Source organism: Ictidomys tridecemlineatus, chromosome 4 (assembly GCF_052094955.1).
Source record: "Ictidomys tridecemlineatus isolate mIctTri1 chromosome 4, mIctTri1.hap1, whole genome shotgun sequence".
NCBI classification, from domain to species: Eukaryota; Metazoa; Chordata; class Mammalia; order Rodentia; family Sciuridae; genus Ictidomys; species Ictidomys tridecemlineatus.
Window position 1 is genome coordinate 71,172,259 of NC_135480.1, and position 23,438 is coordinate 71,195,696.

The 23,438-nt window shown below is 36.0% G+C and overlaps 1 protein-coding gene across 25 annotated transcripts in view; it reads right to left on the reverse strand.

The window, feature by feature from the left end:
- The window catches only part of Dlg2 (discs large MAGUK scaffold protein 2), a 1,969,681-nt gene that overhangs the window by 357,468 nt on the left and 1,588,775 nt on the right, over positions 1 to 23,438 (reverse strand). The window lies entirely within an intron of this gene.

Here is a 23,438-nt window from a genome sequence, read left to right on the forward strand (position 1 = left end):
TTCAATCTATTTTGGGAAGATTAATAAAAATATACGTAGGGTTGATGGAGAGGGCAGTGCAGATACAATGGAAGGCAGGGAAATATTTAGGATGTTGTCCAAGTAATCCAGGTGTGAAGAAGGGACAGACTGAAGAAGGGTGACTGCAATGAGAAGGGGAAAAAAAGGATAATGCAAAGGAATAAATTTGAAGGGTAAAGCAGTGGGTCCAGAGACTGACCCAGGCTTTGGAGAAGGAGAGAGGGCCTTTAAGTAACTAGCAAAAGGAGGAGAAGTGGAAGACAGGATTATGAGGATGAATATGGTTTTTACACTGTCAGCTAGTGGTGGGATACCCATGTGGACATGTTTTGAAGAGGTTGGAGATACGAAGTAGGAAATCAGGTCTTCAGAGAGAAGTGCAAATGATATGTAGATTGGGGGTTTACCAATAAAAAGTGAGAGATCAAATTTTGAGCAGTTCACTAAATTTGTGTAGAAGCAAAAGAATTATAGAACTATAAGAATTTTAAAAGATACCTAGTTTAATTTTCTAATCAGTAGTTGTAAAAAGTATGTTTGTAAGCCTTAGTTATGACCAAAGTGCCTTTTGTATCATCTACCCTCCTCTCCCAAACATCTAAGTTCCAATTACTCAAGTTGATCTCCTATTTTTCAGCTTTCCATGATCAATGATGTGAGAATAGTAAAGAGTAATCCAATATATTTTATACTAATGGCACATAGATTTTTTGCTACTGGTTTTCCATGTGTAAAGTTTTGCATTATATCTTTGTCTAGGCTCATTATAAAGAAGATAAGAAAAGTCACATCATAGCTTGAACTGTCAGTGATATATCACATAGTGATGCAGTCAGAGGTAGAGCTAATTGACATAGAGCTAATTCATTTCATCCTACTAATACTTTATAAGTACCTCCTGTACAAGGTTCTGTTCCAGATGCTCAGAATGTTTGCAAATTATATAAATATCCCTGCTCTTGTGGCTTGACATTATAATGAGGGCAGACCACTAATAAGCAATGGATATAATACATAAGTTTATTACATAGTATGCTAGGAAACAACAAGTATTTTGGAGAAAAAGAAAGCAGAGTAGTATAAGAGAGGATAGGTTGCATTTATTGAGAAGAGATATTTGAGAAGGGACTGAAGAGACGAGGAACCTAGTCATGAAGATATTAAAGGCAGAGCACTTCACCCAGAGGGGACAGTGTATACAGAGACCCTGGTGTGGGAAGGTGCCTGGTGCTGTCAAGGAAGAATCAGGTGGCCAATAAGGCTAAGTGAGTGAGTGAGGGAAGGAGAATCAGTTTGAAAGTTACTTCTCTTACCACCCTCCACCCCCCACTAAAGGTGATCACTATTCCTTGGGCCACATTGTCCTGCACATATAGCTCAACTGCAGCATTTTCTGTGTGCAGTGATTGCTTCTCATACCCTTTGAAGTAGAATGTGAACTTCTGAAGCCCAGGTACCAGTATTTTCCTAGCAGTAGAAGATGCCTAACAAGTTGTAGGAATTCAGGAAATGGTTATTGAATGAATGAATACATTTTCTGCAGTGATTTAAACCTCTACTTTATATTATAATTATTTATGCAAATGTCTTTCCGTCTTGGTACAATTTTAGTCAGGGATGACAGGTGTTTTTTTTTTTTGGAATGGGGATTAACATTTCCCCCCCCACTTTTTTGTATTTGTATTTTATTTAAAGACAGGGTCTCATTGAATTGCTTAGGGCCTGCCTAAGTTGCAGAGGCTGGCTTTGAAATCCCATTCCTCCTGCCTCAGCCAGTTGAGCCACTGGGATTATAGGTGTGCACCACAGCTCCTGGCAGGAATGTCAGATTCTAAAGTAAAATAAGTCCACAGGGACACACAGGTAGCACAAATGAGTGAAGTGGGCTGAAAACGAATTATAGCAAACTGGGGACTGTGTTTCATCTAAAGCACGGATGCTGCTGTTGGACTCCAGACATCAGCTCCTGGCAGGAATGTTGACCAATGTTGCCAAATGATCCAATTTTGAAGATGACCCAAGAATCTAGATTTTTATATGAACTTATCAGAGTTTTAAGTTTTTAAAATCATTGTGTTAGTCTAACCAAACATATCTTTGTGTGGATCCATAGGTGTCAGTGTGAAACAGCATTGTTTGAAGTTTGATGGCATGTGCTTCATGTGTTTCTTTTAGATGGTGCTCAATGTAGTACTTGACATATGGTAATTTTCTTAAGTTGATTTAATATTACACATTCAGTCTCTTCTGTGTCTTCCCCTTTCCAGGTTCTCCAATTCTGGAATACCCTTTACTTTTATCTTATTTTTTTCATTTTCTTTTATTTTTTTTTTTATTAGAACTGCCCAAGGTCCATCATCTTTATGATGACCTATTCCCCAAAACTTTGAGCTACAGCTCACACTTCTGCATATTTTATGGCCAAGACCACTAATGATGGGTCTGATTAATTAACACCCTGCATTTCTGTGAACTGCTTTGTGTGTGAGGGAATTGTGGTCTTCAGTGTGGCTGTGATCTCTACAGTATCATGGTTTATATTTCTAGGTGTTACTCATTCACCTAGAAGAGTGTTCAATAAATGCTTGATGACTGAATAAATGAACACACACACACTAATTTATAAAAAAAATATATATATATATTTTTTTACACTGAGAGATCTGAGCTTTAATTTGCCATGACATTCTTCATCTAGTATTTAGACGGCCTAGTGGCCCTTCTCTAGTCATTATCATATATCCTTATGCACTTGATCATGGGACAAAATTCTCATTCTTATTCCTCATTTAGGATTGAGCTTGGAGATTGTCATTATCTGAAGACTGTGCTTGCCACTTTTATCAACTGCTCCACTGTAGTCTGGCATGCGTGCCTCCCCTAGCATTTTTTCCTATGTATCTATCATAATGATTATTAGAGTGGATTGGTTATTTCTTTCCTCTCCTGCTTTAGTGATCAACTTGAGAGCAGGGACCATATCATTGGCTTTTTGGCTATAATGCTCAAATACAGTAGTGCTCACTGTTTCCTAATTTCAGTTATCATATTATATTTTCAGTGTGTAACTCGAGCCAGGCATGGTGGCACATGCCTGTAGTCTTGGTTACTCAGGAGGCTGAGGCAGAAGAATCAGAAGTTTAAGATCAGACTGGACAATTTAGTAAGACCCTGTCTCAAAATTTTAAAAAAAGGGGGGGCTGGTGATGTTTCTCAGTGGTGGATCCCCATTAGGTTACATTTCTAGTACCAAAAATAAGTAAATGAATATGGTCTAGAGAAGATGAATCTGGTTACCCATAGTATTAGTATTTTTGTTTAAAAAGTTTTCTATAGCCGCCTACAGTGGCACACACCTGTAATCCCAGCAGCTAGGGAGGCTGAGACAGGAGGATCATGAGTTCAAAGCCAGCCTCAGCAAAATCGAGGCACTAAGCAAACCAGTGAGATCCTGCCTCTAAATAAAATACTAAATAAGGCTGGGGATGTGGCTCAGTGGTCGAATGCCCTTGAATTCAGTCCCCGGTACTTTCCCCCTCAAAAAAAAAAAGTTATCTATACACCCCAAATATGTTTTATTCATCCATCTGATCTTTCAATAAACAAACAACTGTGTTAGGTACTGTGAATACAAAGATGACAGAGCCTGGGGAAGGAGGAGAAACTTGGAAACAAACAGTTATGAGCTTAGGAACAGGACATGTGCTATGATGGAAACTTATGAGCAATAAACTAATGTAACCAAGGGCAAAGAGTGGCCAGCTTTCTTCTAAAAGGATTTTATTCCTTTATAATCATCATCCAGATAAAATGTAATATATTCATTTATGTAGTTTTACTTTTCTTATTGTGATGTAAAAAAAAAACTTTTATAATTACAAAACCTTTGCATGCTTGTGTGACCTGCTCCAAGTAGTGTCTGATCATGAGCAGTATAATCTCATCTAGCAGGGGTCTCAGAGGATGCTGTAAGCCAGCCGGGACATTTTCAGGACAGGTGAGCAATGTACTATGGGCTTTTTCTCCTTATTCCAGATGATGCAAAAATGTTCAGGATATACAATCTAACAAGTGAGGTGAAAGATCTCTACAATGAAACTACAGAACAATAAAGAAAGATATTGAAGAAGACCTTAGAAAATGGAAAGATCTCCTCCCATGCTCTTGGATAGGCAGAATTAATATTGTCAAAATGGCCACACCACTAAAAGCACTATGCAGATTTAATGCAATTCCTATTAAAATTCCAATGGTGTTCTTCATAGAAATAGAAAAAAGTGTCATAAAATTCATCTGGAAAAATAAAAGGACCAGAATAGCCAATGCCATCCTTGATGAGAAACATGATGCAGGAGACATCACAATACCAGACCTTAAATTATACCACAGAGCTATAGTAATAAAACAGTATGTATTGGCACATAAACAAACATGAAGACCAATGGAAGAGAATAGAAGACATAGAGAGATACCCACATAAATATCATTATCTCATACAAGACAAAGGTTCCATAAACATATATTAGAGAAAAGATAGCCTCTTCAGCAAATTGTGCTAGGAAAACTGGAAATCCATATGTAGTAGAATGAAATTGAACCTCTATTTCTCACCCTGCACAAAACTCAACTCAAAATGGATCAAGGATCTAGGCATTAGACCAGAGACCCTGCACCTACTAGAAGAAAAAGTAGGCCCAAATCTTCATCATGTTGGATTGAGAACCAGCTTCCTCAATAAGACCCTTAAAGCACAAGAAGTAAGCTTAAGAATCAATAAATGGGATGGTATCAAACTAAAAAGCTTCTTAACAGCAAAAGAAACAATCAAGAACATGAAGAAAAAGCCTACTGAACCTGCACTTTGCCACTTGCACCTCAGAGATAGCATTAATCTCCAGAATATACAAAAAACTCAACAAACTTAAAAGCAAAAAACAAACAAACAAAAACAAAAACAAAAAAACAAAAAACACACCAAAATTCCACAAATAACCCAATCAATAAATGTATACAGGAACTGAACAGATATACTTCGCAGAAGAAGAAATACAATTGGTAACAATTATATTTTTCATGCAACAAATACATGAAAAAATGTTCAATATCACTAGCAATTAGAGAAATGCAAGTTAAAACTACATTGAGATTCTATCTCACTCCAGTCAGATGGCATTTATCAAGAATACAAGTAACAATAAATGTTGGTGAGGATGTGGGGAAAAAGGTTCACTCATACATTGCTGGGAATGCAAACAGGTGCAACCACTCTGGAAAGCAGTATGGAATTTTTTTTAGAAACTTGAAATGGAACCACCATTTGACCCAGTTATCCAACTCCTTGGCATATACACAAAGGACTTAAAATCAGCATACTACAGTGACACAGCCACATCAATGTTTATACAAGCTCAATTCACTATAGCCAAGCTATGGAACCAAACTAGGTACACTTCAATAGATAATGGATAAAGAAAATGTGGTATGTATACACAATGGAATATTATTCAGTTATAAAGAAGAATAAATTATGACATTTGCTGGGAAATGGATGAAAATGGAGAATATCATTCTAAGTTAAATAAGCCAGTCCCAGAAAACAAAAGGCTGAATGTTCTCTCTAATAATGTGGATGCTAACCCACAACAAGGGAGGCTGAGAAGGGGAAGATTATAAATTCATTGGATTACACAAAGAGGAATGAAGGGAAAGAAGAAAGGATGGGAATAGGAAAGACAGTAGCATGAATTTAAAAGAACTTTCCTATGCTCATATATGAATACATGACCAGTGTAACTCCACATCATGTACAACCAGAAGAATGGATCCTAATTAGAATAAGTTATACTCCATGTATGTATAATATGTCAAAATACACTCCACATTATGTTTATCTAAAAAGGACAAATTTTGAAAAAAAAAAGGAAAGAAAAAGAAATTTCAGGATTCAAAAAGGAAAATCATTACTTAAACCTGAAGGATTTTTGGTACTGAGGAAAGTTTACAAATGTTTCCAGCCATCTTTCTCAAATGTGAGTCTGTCCATGTTACTTACTCGCTCAAGAGACTTTAGGGATCTTCATGCCCTCACAATGTGGTCTAAGCTTCTAAGTATGATATTTGGACCTCCCATAACTTGTCCTTCACCCTTCTTTCCATGCCTAACTTCATCGTGTTCCCTCATACCCATGCTCTGCCATGCAAAGTGGCCAACCATAGCTCCTCATACAGGTTGTTGATGCCTCATGTGTTACCTAGGCTCTTGACTTTGCTCAAAATTGTGCCTTTTCTTGTTATTCTCACATATCTAATGAACTTCTGCTTGATCTTTAAGACTGAGGCCAGGTGCCATCTCTCACTGCCCCTTCCACCCTTTCCTCCAGATAAACTGACCATTTCTGTTTTTGAAACCACATTTTCCTTTTATTAACACCATTGTTACTGCCTTTACTATTCCCAAATTACTTTGGTTATACATCTATCTACACTGTGAATCTGTGTGGTCCTGAAGGAGAAAAGGGTCTCCAAGCCTTTTAAAAAAATAATTTTGGAAACTAGAATAGCTGAACACACAGAGACACACACAAGAAGATACGTTTCAAAAATAAAGAGAAAACAAGTGGGGGGTTGGGAGAAGTGATATCGATTGGTTTCTACCACTCTAAAGCTCTGTGAAAACCCTGTATGCCCTCTGTGGGTCAGGTTCCTTGCTTGGATAATGTTGGGAATACTAGTGGCTCATGGATAAGTGGTAAAATTCAGATAATATAAAGGACAAAATCATTTATAAAACTAAAAAGTATTAAAGAAAAGTATACATTGAGATGCTATTTCCAGTCATTTGGCAGATGAGACACACTGAAAAGTTCTCCCTTTATAAAGCAGCTAAAAATCCTGAATAGAATACTTGTAAAACATTTTTAAGTGCCTGACTAAACTTGAAAGTAAGACATTTTCAGAGATTGAAATTAAAGCAGAAATGTTAAGTTCTGAGAAAAAAAAAGTAAGTACTAAGATAGCAGCAGACTGAAGAGTTCCCAAGTCTAGACTTGATAGCTGTGTGGTAAATAGGATTATTTAGTCCCAGATGTGGGGTTAGAGCAGACACCACTGAGCATATTAGGACTTTGACAATCTATATGCCAAACAGAAGGGTACAGTCCAAAAATATCAGCCCTCAGTGATGTCAAGAATACATATCTGCCCTGACTGTGGCTCAAAGCAAGAAGAAATGTACTGGGGAACTATTCAAAGCATGTTTTAATGTGGAAGAGGCTACCCTCTAGGAACAAAACTCATAAAACTAAGTAATTGTGAGAAGAAGAAGGGTGAGCCTCAGTAACAGAAAAATTAAGTTGGCAGGATATCTCCAGCATTTTGAGGCAGAGTTCTCTCCAGTTCCATCTCTGGCTCCAGGTTGCTGTCCTGATTGGTCAGAGAGGGACATGAGATGGGATCATCTGGCCACCCTAGCTCAACCACAATAGCCATTAAAATCATTTGGGTAGCAGATAGCCCTTCCTCAGAGTTCAGAAATACAAAGCCACATGCTCATTAAAACCTGGCCTTCCACAGTGCTTTTCCTAATGAGAGCAAAGTGCTAATATCAGCATGTTTTGTTATCTTGAGCAGGGATATTTCGATTGTAAATTAAAAACAGCATTATAATATATGAACTTGGTCACCCCTGGAGACACTGACAAAAAAATGAGTTTCAGAGCATGTAGACCTAAGTCTCAGATCCAGTACTATGATAAGCCATTAAAGGAGTGTTACCCTTCGAAGTCATTGTGAAGAGCCAGATAGTCTCCCTGAGTCCTCTTTTCTTTGCTTTTCTGTAAGTGCAACAGTGTTCATGTGAACAATATTATCAAGGAAAAGAGATAGAGGTGGGAAATCAAAGAGATTTCTTTTTTGCACAGTGGGAAAGTACATACTGTTCATATAACTATGAAGGGGAGCAGAGCAAGCTGGTGGCTTGGAGGTCAACTACAGAAAGCTTCAAAGCTTCTGGTTGGTTATGATTCATGTCTTTAGTATCTCAGTAAGCTAGCTCCTCAAAAGACTCTACAATGCATACCTTATATCCAAATAATCACATTGGCCAATTAGTCAAATAAAGGGATTTTGTTGAACTGTTGATGTAAGGGCACAATGTTAAAATAATGTACAAGAAATTTGGCATTACAGGGAAGGATCCAAGCTCTGGGATTAACAAAACCCACAGAAGTTAGTCTGACTTCAGCAGAAACAGTTATCACATAGATAATGACTCTACACTAAATATACTGTGGTTGCTATTGTGCAAGATTAAAAAAAAACTATTAAGGATAGTATAGTGTACTGTGATAGAGTGAGACAATAGGCATTGGAGCTAGAGCTACATTAACAGATGGCTATCAATTAACAGATGGATAATTCAGGAGATTTTTGAAGTCTATTTTTTAATAATTATTAAATGATAATATCTATTTTATTAGATATTATCTAATAAATCTAATTTATTAGATAATATATAATAAAATATTAGATATTTGTACCGATGGTGTACCGATGAATTGAAAAAACTCTAAGAACTAGGATCATGCAAGTGCTCAGGAGTGGTAGCTCACTTTTTTTCCTTCTAAAAGCTAGAATCTCTGGAAAGAAAATAGGCACACATGAAACGAGAAGTCAGCAACACAGGACTACATTTGCTAAATACCGAATGAGTGCCATGGATACTGAGGGATCATGTTCAGATTAGGTCCTGGAGAAGGTAGAATCTGAACTGACCCTGTGAGGGATGGGTAGAAATGAGATAAGTGGGAAAGGAAATAGAGGGTACCATATTTCAGTAGCTCACTTGAGCTCAGTGCCAGAGGAAAGCTATGTGGTTGTGGTTGGAGAACAGGGATGTCTCGGTGTGAGTGATAAGGAAAACTAGATGAATGGATGCCCAGCTAGAAATTCAGATTTGTATTTAGGTAAAAGAAGACATAGAATTTCTGTACCTCAGGGAGACTCCATAAACCTAGTTACTTCTGTTTGTATGCTTAAAGTATTTACTTCATGTTGTGCTAGTCCTACAATCTCTCCAATTTGTCTTCAGAGAGCTTAATGAAACATTCTAAGAGTTTCTAATGATACCTGTGCTGTAAAGTACAGGTCTATGGTTGAGGCTGGGATACAAAGCCTTGAGTTTAACAGCTAAGATCTAGCCTGTACACTTTCTAAAACTGTTTCAGCTTTCTTTTCCAGAGAAAATCCTGAAATTAGTTACACATCTGAGATTACATATCATATCCTTGGTAGAGAGAATTAGACAAGTTAAATAGTTTTTTTCCCACAAACATAAATCATCTAAAGATTAGTTCCAATTAATTTAATTTTGAAATATTTGGAGTTTTTCCTTATTCATGTATTAAATATGATGATCTTATAATCACATTTCCTCTCAACTTGCTTTTGTCTAAATTGATCAAAAGGATAAGTAAAGAAGCCACTAACCCTCACTCTCACATATGTTTACACTTTTTATAACCATAACTTCTAATCATCATTTCACTTCCAAAGCAAAAGAAAACAGATAACCTTTCTATTTTTCTTTTATTTCATGATATTTTGACTGAAAACTTTCCCATTAAGTTATACATTCTATTCATAATGACATATTTGCTTCTGTTGCTTTTTGCATTTAAAAATTTTAAAGAGCAGTTAATTATGAAAGGAAAAAATTTAGCAATTATCTTAAATAAAAGTATAACTTTTGTAAAGCTTTTTTTATAGCTGTATCATTTGTTCTCAAGTTTCCAATTCCAGCAAATATTGAAATATTGTTTGAAATCCTATAAAATCCAGGGTATAAGAAAAATTAATATTTGATAGCATGGTTTAAGAGAATAATCTTACATGTTCTTCCTACAGGCAAGCATATTTTATGAAAGATTTTTTAAAAATGCCTTTGAGTTGGAGCTCTGGAGTGCAATAAAATTCTAATTAATTAATTAATTAATTCTAATTAATTGTTAAACATTCAAATTCTCTGCAATTAGTGGGATAAGGAAAATGGCTTGGATCAACTAAATAAAAATATAGGGTTCAAGTTGTGTAGGTCTTTTCTTAATTCTAATTTAGATATACCCATATTATTGTGAGAAAAAATTTCCTCTAAACTGAGCTATTTTCTTTCTTTTATTTTCCTTTCTTTCTTCCCTTCCCTTCACTCCTTCCTTCCTTCCTCCTCCTCCTCCTCTTTCTATTTTTTTGGGTACTAAGGTTTGAACCTAGGGTGTTCAACCATCAAGCCACATACCTAGCCCTTTTTATTTTTATTTTGAGACAGGGTTTCACTTAGATGCTTAGGGCCTTGCTAAGTTGCCAAAGCTGGCTTTGAACTTGGGATCCTCCTGCCTGAGCTTCCAGAGCTGAGCTCTATTTTCTAGTCTCAACTTAACATTAACTCCTGGGTGTTTCTGAATATAACCTTCTGAACAGCAGTTTCCATGCTGTAAAATAAGGGGAATGGTTAGGAAAGCAAGCCACAACAGCTACAATCCCTCACAACTCCAGAATTGCATATATTTGCTTACTGAAGCAAGTTTCAACCTACATCTAAACCAGAGTCCCATTTAATTAGTCAATAACAACTCAATATTCACTTTGAACAGAAAAACACAAATGACTAATTTTTAGTTCTTCAAACTGACCTCTTTTTGGCATTAACCTTGTAAACTTTCCTCTACATTTCTGAAAAGGAAATGTCTGTAGTGATGGAAATGTTTCTAAGATATTTATACTGAATAGTTGCAAGTGTCTTTGTAAGGAAAATAAAAAGGAGACACAGTGATAAGATGCAGAGGCAGGAAAGATGGCAGAATGGCAGAAGCGCCAAGCTGCCAAGCTTTATTTATATCAAATATGTTACTTTAGGTCATTGGCATCATTAGTACATATTCTTCACTATATTACTAGTCAGGTTACAGATTTAGCAATATTATTCACCTAATTCCTCAGTTACATACTAAGTTGCAATATGCAATGTTAAGAGTTTTGTGTAGCTCTCAAGGAAGTCCATTGTATAGAGTTACTGTTATGTGGGTAGGTTTAGCCTGAGTGAAACATTGTGGTTGTCTTACAAGAGAGTTCCTTTATTCCCAGGAGCTGTGTGCCTGAGATCAAGGTGGAGGCTGATAAAACACAGAGCCTCCTCAAGAAGGACATTGCGACAGCAGCTAGGCATCTGTGTCTTTGCACAGAAGTTTTCCCAGCAGCCAGGCATTCTGTGTCTTGCACAGAAACTTTCTAGCAGCCAGGAATTCTGCATCTTTGCACAGAAATTTCCTAGCCACCAAGCATGCCACAGTCATGAAGCTATCAGAGACCTCAGTCACAAACATAGAACCCTCATATGTCTTGACTATTATAATGGACAGTTCAGTTCTAGAATCTCTTTTTCCTTGTCAAAGGCACATCACTTTTTTGGTCTGTTTGACCCCTCTGTTCCTTGTTTCCATTTCTTTGATGGACTCCTCTCATCTGTTTCCTGTTCATAATGGTATTCCCATCACTCGTGTCCTTGGCTACCTTCTCCTCTCACTCCTCCCTGTAACTCTTCCTCAGAGAGCCCCTTTCCTTCTTGAGGCATCTACCACTCCATCTACACTAGACCTCCCTTCATTGTTTTCTGTCATAGCCTCTTGCATGTCTCCTTCATGGTACTAATATTATAGTGAAATCACTTTGCTTATTTGTTTGTTTCCCATCTCTCACTAGAACATTTTCTTTATGAGAGTAACAACTCCTTTGTCCCCTTAGCACTTAGCATAGTGCCCGGCACATGCTAGGACCTCCATATTTATTGAATAATTAGTAAATGTGTGGTCTTATCATTTTCATCATTGAGCCATATATCTAGTTTAGATCAGTGTCCTCTACTCCCAAATTTCCATTTAGCTTCTCCAAAATGAAATTACTATCTACCCCCAGAATTCACTTTAATATTTTTATTACTTATATTTTTAAATGATGTCACAAAAGTCAGAAATGTCTAAATTTCACCTCTCTCTTGCTTCTCTAGTACTTCTAATTATCCAACAAATGTCAGTTTTACCTTAGAAAAAAATCAAATCATCCTAACATTGCTCTTAGTTCAGTGTCATGACATCTCAAATCTGAGCTCCTGGACTCTGCCAGGGATCCCTATCTTGGCTGACCCTCCTTCCTGCACCCTTGCACCCTTTCCTCCATATTGCTACCAGAGAAATTTTCTTTAAAAATTAACATAATTATTTCATTTCTCTTATCTAAAGTTTCTATTGCTACTACAATACCTGAGAGATAAAATTCGCCTTAGTTTCTATCAACTCCCCATCTGCTCCCCACCCAGGATCTGATAAACAACACTCCACTCTCTACTTCTATGAATTTGACTTTTTTAGTTTCTCCATAGAAGTGAGATCATGTGGCATTTGTCTCTCTGTTCCTGGTTTATGTCACTTAACATGAAATTTGACGTTATAGTTAGATAAGAGGAACAAGTTCAGTTCTTCTATTGTACAATAAGGTGACTATAATTAATAAAACTGTATGGTATATTTCAAAACAGCTAAAAGAGAGGGTTTCAAATGTTTTCATGGCAAAGAAATGATGAATAGTTAAGGTGATGTTTATGCCAGTTAATTCTGACTTGATAATGCCATAACATATACAAGTATCAAAATACCACTCTGCCCCAGCTGTCCCTCTCCTCGGTCTATGCTCAAAGGACTTAAAAACAGCACACTACAGGGACACAGCCACATCAATGTTTACAGCAGCACAATTCACAATAGTTAAAACTGTGGAACCAAACTAGATGCCTTTAGATGAATGGATAAAAAAATGTGGCATACATACACAATGAAATATTACTCAGCAGTAAAAGAGAATAAAATCATGGCATATGCAGGTAAATGAATGAAGTTAGAGAAGATAATGCTAAGTGAAGTTAGCCAATCCCAAAAAACCAAATACCAAATGTTTTCTTTGATATAAGGAGGCTGATTCATAGTGGGATAGGGAGTGGGAGCATGGGAGGAATAGACAAACTCTAGATAGGACAGAGGGATTGGAGGGGAAGGAAGGGGAAATGGGGTAATTAATTATGGTGGAAGGTGATGATCATTACTAACCAAAGTACAGGTATGAAGATATGAATTGTTGTGAATATACTGTGTAAACAACCAGCGATATGAAAAATTGTGCTCCATATATTTAATAAGAATTGTAATGTATTCTGCTGTCATACATAAATAAAAAATTTGCATAAAAATACCACTTTGTGCCTTATAAAGATGTACAATTTTATTTATCAATTAAATATACAACAAAACTAAAATAAGAATCCTCCTTAATTTTTTGGCCTAGAGTTTTAATGTAAATCTATACTTGGTGCCGTGCTGGGTACTGAAAATAGAACTATAAACACAATTAATTTTTAATTTTATGAGGCTATCATTGTAGGATAATAGGAGGGTACATAAAAATAACTAATTATAATATTCATCCATTCACAACATTTGGGATACATTTTTACGACAGCAGAGCATTGATTTGATATTTAGAGAAGGGAAGTGGTAGGACGTTTCATGAATAAGGAAGAATAGCAATGAAGGACGTGAGAAAATGCATGAGGTTTGGAACAAAGCAAATATTCTCCCATCGACTGGTAGGGCTGCAATGGAGACATGGAGCAGAGGCCAGGAAGCTGCTCTTGGATAGGATAAACAAAGAGTCAATTCTTATTCTTAGGACAATAGAGCAGAGTATTTTTTACTCATTTAACAAAAAATTATCCAGCAGCTATTGGGGCAGACATTGGCTGGTTCTTGGGCATACAAAGCCTTACAAGACCTCTCTGCCCTCGAGAAGTTTATACTTTATGTTAGGTATTGACTGTATTGTCTCCCAATAGATATGTTGAAGCCCTAACTCCTGATAGCTCAGAATAGGACATATTATAAAATAGGGTCTTTACAGATATGTTAAGATGAGATTATGCTGAACTAGAGTGGCCCACTTATCCAATCTGACTGGTCTCAAAAGAAAATCAGGTAAATATAGAGGTATCCTGGGAGAATATCAGAGGCAGAGAATGGAACAATGCAGCTGCTGGCAAAGGAACACTTGAGATTGCCGTCAAATCAACAGAAGCCAAGAGAAGCAAGGAAAGATTCCCCAGTAGGATCTAGAGGGACCACGGTTCTTTGTCACCATGATCATGGACTCTAGTCTCCAGAGCAGTGAGATAGAGAGACAATAAATTGCTTAACATGAAATCTGACATTAGAGTTAGATAAGAGGAACAAGTTCAGTTGTTTTTAAGCCACTCACTTTGTGCTGATTTATTATGGAAGCCAAAGAAAGTTAGCATACTCTGGTAGTTGCTACCTGAGCCCATGTGCATGTGCATCATCTGGTTAGGGAAGCAAAGGGGATTACCCAGGCTGATCCAATTACTATGAACTGTCACCTTAGTAAATGGAGTTGAAGTAAAAGGCTAGTACAACTTTGTGTCTGGGCAATGACCTTAGCATTCACATGACAAGTCTTCCCCCAGACCTTGCTAACAGAATTTCAGAAATTGCCACATAATCAAGACATCTATGTAAGAATTACCATAGAAAAAAAGTGGCAGAATACTAACACAAACACATTAGTTACTATTGATGTAACTTATTTTTAAAGTTAACATATAAAGATATAAAATATCTCTCTAACCTTTAACTATTGTTGAATTCTTCAAAATTCTTCTCTTAAACATTCATCTGTCCTCTTCTCAGGGATTGCTGATATTGCTTATACAAGTATTCCTGTACTTATTTCTTGCTAAAAGTTCTATTTTCTAATTCCAGAGAAATCTTTACATAACAATTAGTTGAGCCCTTATGGATTTTCTGATTCTTTTTTTTCCATTTAGGAAAATGAGTGCAAGATCACTGCTTCATATCCAGGGTTTTCCAATACAGCATTTCCGTTTTCTTGCTGACCTACTTCTGCCTAGACTTCTACCTTTAGAACTAAAAGCTGGTTCAAACTTTTCCTAGGCCTAGCATTCTTAAAGTTATTCATTAACTATGTTAGCCATGGTGAAATCTGAAAGCCAACTTTGGAGATTGGCACAAACACAAAGTGATTTTAGAAGAAATACCAACATTTTCTTCCCTGAATATCTGTAGCCTCATATCCTGACACACAAAACTTCTTGATTTTTTCTAAATTATTAGCTTTTCCTAAAACACCTGTCTCTCTCCCTTTAGTCTTTGAGTATACACTTCTATCTGCCTGCGGTTGGATCTTTCCCTTTTGTATTCTTGGGGAGCTTCCTTTAATACTTCATGAATATTTAAATAATATTTGTTCTCCACAGCTCTCCTCAACACTAACTTACCTAGGATTCTATAATGCCAGACTCATATATCAACTACCCTAATTATCATACTCTATCTGTTCATCCACTGAACAAGTATCACTTGAGAATCCACAATATGCCAGGAGGGTTCCATTTGGGTTTGGAATATGATATGAAACAGACAACATTTTTCTTCTTAGAAGTTTACAATTTAGAGGTATGTCAGAAGAGTAAACTGACAATTATAAGCCAGTATGCTAACTTTGTAATCATGATAATGATAATAGTTTACTTGCAGGCTTGTTTTTTCTTTTTAACTCCTTGATTATTGAATGTTTTATTTATTTTGTGAGTTAATATCTGGCATCTATTAAGTTTTAGTACCAATATCCACTTAGGATAAACACACTCTCATTAAACTAGGAATAGAGGAACTCCCTCAACTTGACAAAGACTATCTACAAAATCCTGACAGGTCAGATCATGCTTGTTGTCAAGAAACTAAGATCAGAAACAACATAAGGATGGTCCCTTTCATTCCTGCTTTGCAACATTATATGGACATTCTGGGTAATGCAACAGGATAAGAAAAAAAAGAATATGTATATTTGAATACATGACCCGTGGAATTCCACATCATGTGCAAACATAAGAATGTGATTCAAATCAGATTAAATTATACTCCATGTGTGTCAATATACCTTACTGTCATGTATATCTAAAAAGAACAAATAAAAAAATGCATATTTTAAAGAAGAAACATAACTGTCTTTGTTCACAGATGACATATCACCTATGCAGAAAATCCATTAGAATCATTAAATTAAAAATCCCAAACTCCTCAAATTAATAAGCAATTACAATAGGGTTAAATGATCAAAGTTAGTTCACAAAGGTCAATCACTTTCTTATATGCCAGCAACAAATAAGGAGAAGTGGAAATAAAGCAATATAATTTATATTGTTACCTCTCAAAATGAAATTCATAGGTAAAACCTAACAAAATATGCAAAAGATCTATATAATAAAAACCACAAAATTTGAGTAAAAAATTAAAGAACTGAATAAACAGAGGAATATTCCAATTCCATGAAGAGGAAACTCAATACTGGCAAAATGTCAGTTCCTCACAGATTGATTTACAGATTCAGTGCAACTGCAATCAAAATTCCAGCAAGTTATTTGTAGGATACAAACAAACTATTCTAAAATTTATGTGGATAGGCCAAAGACCCAGAATAGTCAACAAATTATTGAAAAAGAACAAAGTTTGAGGATTGATAATACCTGACTTTAAAATTTAGTATAAAGTTATGCTAATCAAGACATTGTGACATTGGTGAAAGAATAAACAAAGAGATAAACAGAACAGAAAAGAAAGCTCAGAAATAGACTCCCAATAATACAGTTGACAGATCTTTGACAAAGGAGCAAGAAAATATAATTGATAAAATACAGATATTCTTTTTCAATAAATAGTGTTAGAACAGTCAGATATTCACATACTAAAGAAATGTAGACTCAGACCTTACAGCTTTCACAAAAATCCAATCAAAATTGACCACAGATCTAAATGCAAAACGTAAAGCTATAAAACTCCCCAAAGTTAACATAGCAGGAAATCTAATTGGCCTTGGATTTGGAAATGACTTTTTAGATGTAACATCAAAGGCATAATCCATGAAAGAAGGAATTTTTAACCTGGACTTCATTAAAATAAAAAAAATCTGGTCCGAGAAAGACAATGTAAGAGAATAAAAAGACCAGCCACAGATAGAGAAAACAACTGCAGAAGTCATATCAGATAAAGGACTGTTAGTCAAAATACACAAGGAACTCATAAAACTCAACAGTAAGAATATAAATATCAATGACATCCTTCACAGAACTAGGAAAAAAAAAAGCCTGAAATTATATGGAACCTCAAATAGCTAAAACCATCTTGAGCACAAAGAACAAAGCAGGAGGCGATATACAACCTGATTTCAAAACAAACTACAAAGCACAGTCATCAAAACAGCATGCTTTTGGCATAAAAACAAATTCATAGATCAATGGAACAGAATATAGAGTATAACCAATAGAAATTATCAGTATATCATAGGGACATCTTCACTCCCATGTTTGTTGCAGCACTATTTATAACAGTCGAGAAATGGGAACAAACAACCTAAGTATCCGTCAACTGATGACTGGAAAGAAATGTGGCAGATACACACAATAGAATACTATTCAGTTAAAAAAGAATGAACATAAGTACTGCATGATCTCACTCATATGTGGAATAAAAAAAAAAAGTTGATGGTCATCTGGTGCGGTGGCACATGCCTGTAATCCCAGTGGCTTGGGAGGCTGAGACAGGAGGATTGCAAGTTCAAAGCCAGCCTCAGCAACTGTGAGGAGCTAAGCAACTCAGAAAGACCCTGTCTCTAAATAAAATACAAAATAGGGCTGGGGATGTGGCTCAGTGGCTAAGTGCCACAAAGTTCAATCCCCAGTAGCAAAAAAAAAAAAGTTGATCTTACAGAGGTTGAAATTAGAGCAGTGATTACCAGGAGTCAAGGAGAGGAGGTTGGAGGACAGATGAGGAAAGGTTTAACAATGGGTACTAAGCAACAGTTAGATAGGAATAAGAAGCTCTGGCATGCATGGTGGGGTGCCTACAGATAACAATAATGTCCTATACATTTCAAAAACCTAGAAGAAAGGATCTTGAAATTTTTCACTATAAAAATAATTAATTTTTGAGAAAATAGATCTATGTACCCTGATTTAAATATTATACAATGTATACATGTATTGAAAGTTTACACAGTACCCTGTTAACATATACAATTTTTAGGTTTTTTATGTACCAGTTGTATAGTACATTAAAAAAACAAAATAGCAGAAACAACTCAACTAAAATTGAGCAAAAGGCCTTAAAGACATCTCACCAAGTATACACAGATGGCAAATAAGCATATGAAAAGATGCTCTACATTGTAGTTCATCAAGGAGATGCAAATTAAAACTGAAATGAGATACCATATATAGCTATTAAAATGCCCAAAAGTCAGAACACTGACAGCATCAGGATAAGAAAAAAAATAAGAATATGTATATTTGAATACATGACCCGTGGAATCCCACATCATGTACAAACATAAGAATGTGATTCAAATCAGATTAAGTTATACTCCATGTGTGTCAATATACTTTACTGATGGCTAGTAAGGGGAAAATCGGGTGTTCTCATTTTTTGCTGGTTAAAATGCAAAATGGTACAGCTATTCTGGATGACAGTTTGGTGGTTTCTTACCAAACTGAACAAACTCTTCCCACATGATTCAGAAATTGTGCCACTTGGTATTTACCCAAGGACACTGAAAAGTTACACTCACACAAAAATCTGTGCATGGATGCCTACAGTGGCTTTATTTAACTGAAAGATTTTGGTAGCCACTAAAATGTTCTGCAGCAGAAGAAGGGATAGACTGGTATAATCTGGAGAATGAAATACGATTCAGTACCAAAAAGAAATGAGATATCAAACCATGAATAGATACAGAGGTAACTCAAATGCAAATATTGCTAAGGGAAAGAAGTCAATCTGAAAAGGCTACATGCTATATGACTCCAAATAATGGCACTGTGCAAAGTGCAAAACTATGGAAAAGCTGATATAATCTATGGACTCTGGGTTATAATGATGTGTTGAATGTAGGTGAAGAGATGTCAGTCATGGTGGACTCCGTGCACAAGTGGGGGAGGGACATATATGGAAACTCTACTTTCTGCTCAATTTTTCTGGGAACTCAAAGCTGCTCTGAAAAGTTAAGTCTATTTTAAAAAGTGCTTTCTTCAGTTCTTGGGTTCTTAATAAGTGGCAAAATATTTGGTATGAAGAACATGATCAATGAATGATTCTGGAATGAAAATCTAAAAGACATCTACTTCTCAGTGCAAATAGGTTGGTTTCTTTTTTTTTTCTTTTCACTTTTTTTTTTAGTTGGTGCATTATAATTGTATGCAATGATAGGATTGGTTGTTACATGCACACAATATAACAATTTGGCCAGTATCACTCCCTAGCACTTCCCCCTTCCCATACCACTCCCCACTTCATGGCCCTTTTCTTCTACTGATCTCTCTTTGATTTTCATGAGATCTATCCCATCTTTCTTTCCTTTTTTTCTGCTCTAGCTTTTGCATATGAGAAAAAACATATGACTTTCTGAGTTTGACTTATTTCACTTAACATAATGCTCTCTAGTTCCACCCATTTTCCTGCAATGATGTAATTTCATTTTTTCTTTATAGATGAATAAAACTCCATTGTGTATATACACTACATTTTCTTATCCATTCATTAATCTGTTGATAGACACTTAAGCTATTTTCATAGTTTTGCCGTTGTCAACTGTGTTGCTACAAACATGGGTATGCATGTATCACTATAGTATGATGACTTTCATCCTTCAGGATAAATACTAAAGAGTGGTATAGCTGGGTTATGTGGTAGTTCCTTGCCTAGTCTTTTGAGGAAATTTTATATGGATTTCTATTGCTGTGCCAACAAAAATCTCAGCTACAGTGGAAAAGTGTTCCATTTTCTCCACATCCTTTCCAGCATTTATAATTATTTGTATTCTTTTTATGAATGCTGTTCTGACTAGTGTGAGATAAAATCTCAGTGTAGTTTTGATTTGTATTTCCCTAATTGCTAATGACATTGAACATTTTTTTTCATGTATTTATTGGCCATTTGTATTTCTTCTTTTGGGAAGTATCTATTTAGTTCATTTACTCATTTATTAACTGGGTTATTTGATTGTTTGATGTAAAGTTTTTTGAGATTTTTATATATTCTAGATAGTAATCCTCTGTCAGAAGAGTAGCTAATATTTTTTCCCTTTCTGTAGGTTCTCATTTCACATTCCTAATTCCTTCCTTTGCTGTACAGAAGCTTTTTAATTTGATGCCATCCCATTTATTAACTCTTGGCTTTATTTCCTGAGCTTTAAGCAGTCCTATGAAAAAGTCATGAAAGTAGGTTGATCTTAAGAGCTAGTTTTGATAAAAGGTTGCAACAGTGGAAAGCAAAAACAAAAGAAGGGAAGTCAAATAATGAGGAAATTTGGTCTAGCAGAAGAGGAGATGGGACACGCAAAAGACTCTAAATGCTCATTTTCTGAGCATGAGTTTTAATCTAAATAAAGATAATTTAGTACTCTTCCAAACTCTATTTGATGCTAAAGTTTCATAGAGGGAATTCTTGCTGTCAGATAAGTAATGGCTTCATGGGTATGTCACAGGGTCAGTATTACACTGGGCATGGTACTTTCTAATATTTTATATCTCTTTCCACAGATAGCCCCTAAAATTACTCCATTTTCTCCATCATCCTCTCTTAAGGCAAAATAAGCCCTACCAAAACAACAGCCAAGCAAAAGCTCTAAGTAAATCAGTCTGCTTCTTTTTAGTACATCAGTATCAAGAATACCATTTGCAGGAGACCAACTCTGCAAGGCCCACAGTGGTGCTGCAAAGGAAAGTCAGCTTTCTCTGGGTGTCTTGGTGTCTAGGTATGCCGCTTTAACTATAATTCTTACTCTTTAGCGCTATGGCCATATACTCTCGAAGGGTTAGAGAACTACCTCAGAAAGTTTCTCATTTGGACACTGGACAGTTGAACATGATAATACATTAGCTATTTGTCAATCCTAATTCTCATGTTAACCCCTGTTCCCAAATTGGGGATGGCCCCAAATAAATTAAAAGTAGAATGATCTTATAAATCAGCCCTTCACAGTGATGTGCACACAATATCAGGTATTGATAATATTTCCTTCTGCAAAAATCAAATACATTATCAAATACAAGACTTGATTTTTGATAACTGTGAATGCCTTCTATGCCAAGGGAAAAAGCAGTTTGTATAACTTTCAGTTATTTTCTTGTGCCCGAATTATCTTCTAGAACATATATATTGGGAGAGATCTACCTACCTACCTACTTACCTACCTACCTACCTATACTGATTGGACACCCTATAACTTTGTAAACTGTAGTGCATTCAATACAAATAAAATATGTCATGAAGGAACAACAAAATTAGTGAGACTAATTCCACTATTGTTATCCTTAGTGTTTTTCAGACCCAAACATGATACAAATTTAATTTTTTGTTAAATGAGATTTAATTTTAATCATTAATGTTTATTAAAAGCTAAGGATATTTAATTTTTATTATATATCTGTAAGTTAAATATCATTTTATTCAAAGATAAGAAAACAGATGTTTGGAAAGATTAAGATTTGACCAAGACTGACCAGTGAAAACTAGTGAGCATTCATACTTACTACTTGTTACAAAAGCCTTGACTATTCTATAGAACTACACAGAGAGAGAAAAAGTGAGAGATGAGAGCTGTCCTATTTCTTCTAATATCTGGGTATAGAGAAAATCTGTTGTCAGGAAACATGAATCCCCTATTCTTCTGGTCACAGTACAAGAAATTTTACAAACCATCTATAGTCTGATTTGGAGATTGCTCAATAATTAGATGGCAGGGTACAGCCAAAAGCTACCCTTCAGGAGTGCTGCATCTAGAAGAGAGAGAAATATTAAATCCTGCAGCAGAGATTTGATCTGCTATACAGGTAATTATAAGGAATCCTAGTGATGGGTATGCAGCACTTTCCTACGAACCATTTTAATACTATGTGTCTCACTGAATACCCTAGGGATGAAAGGAACAGACATATGTGCATGCTTCTGAGATAGTGACCATGTTCAGTGGCTCTGGACTTACTTTGTTAGGTGTAAAATAAGGAAGTAGCATGAGGTGACACTTTGCCCAAAAGTATCGTTTTCTTATCTGCTATTATTCCTGAAGCTCTGCCATTAGGAAATTTATATTTTTGAGTGTAGATGGGTACTTGAAACCCTTGCTGTCTCTTTACAATCGAGGCATACTCCATCCCATGCTATGTTCTGTCTTCCACATTACTGTCTGCCTGAGGCTGTGTGAGAGATACACATCCAGTGTTTGTTAAAGGGATACTAAACCGAGGCTTTGTCAATTGGTTCCTGGTATGAAAAGGCTTGAGGGAAGAGGTTCAAGCACAATGGAAAGGGACAGTTAGAGGGAGAGATGTGGATAGGGAACCTACGCTTACTGAATACCTACCATTTGTTAAAGTACTATGCTAGAGCATTTACATTTTTAAAAAATATAAACTCTTGAAATGGTTCTATGAAGTGAACACAAATCTCTAGTCTATAGATTAATAAAGCAGACTCAAGAGAGATTTGGTAGCAGCTCAAAGTAATACAGATTTTAAGTGCTGAAGCCAGGAACTAAATAAAGATACAGATGGACGAAAGACCTTGTTCTTTAAATTATACTAGGTTTCTGTACAAAGGACACATGACTGAGGACAAGCAATGGCCTCAGAGATATAGATAAGGCAGTGTAAAGAGGGGATGCTCACACATTTTATTAATATTCAATTTCTTATCAATGATCATAATTTTTTCTTGACCATGGAAGAATTCTCCTTTGCAAAACTGAGTAGGCAGTGAAGAGTATGGCTCAGTTCTACACTTTGATGTGGCTTTTACAGACTTGTGCCTAGATGGAAAAATCTCCAACTCTTGACACCGGCTCATGTGAGCATAGAACTTCCCTATTTTGAAGAGACTGCTGTTTTACCCTTCAGGTTTGGTAGTCACTTGATAAAAATCCCTGGACCTGCATAGGATCAATGCTTCTAGTTTCCCCAAGATAGCTGCTTATTCTTTTGTTCTGAAATTACATAGATAAATCTCAGTGACTTGCTGCAATATTCCACATTCTTTCATCCCTAGCAGACTGGGAGCTCTTTAAGGGCAGAAATTGGACCCTTTTCCACATAGAATGTTTGGCATATACTAGACATCCTGTAAGTGCTTAGTTGAATGAATGAATAAAAGGTTAATCAATCCAATCAGTGACTAATCAAATGGATGGATGAATGATGTTTGTCATCTGCGCAGTACTTCTTGAGCACTCTGATTGTCCAT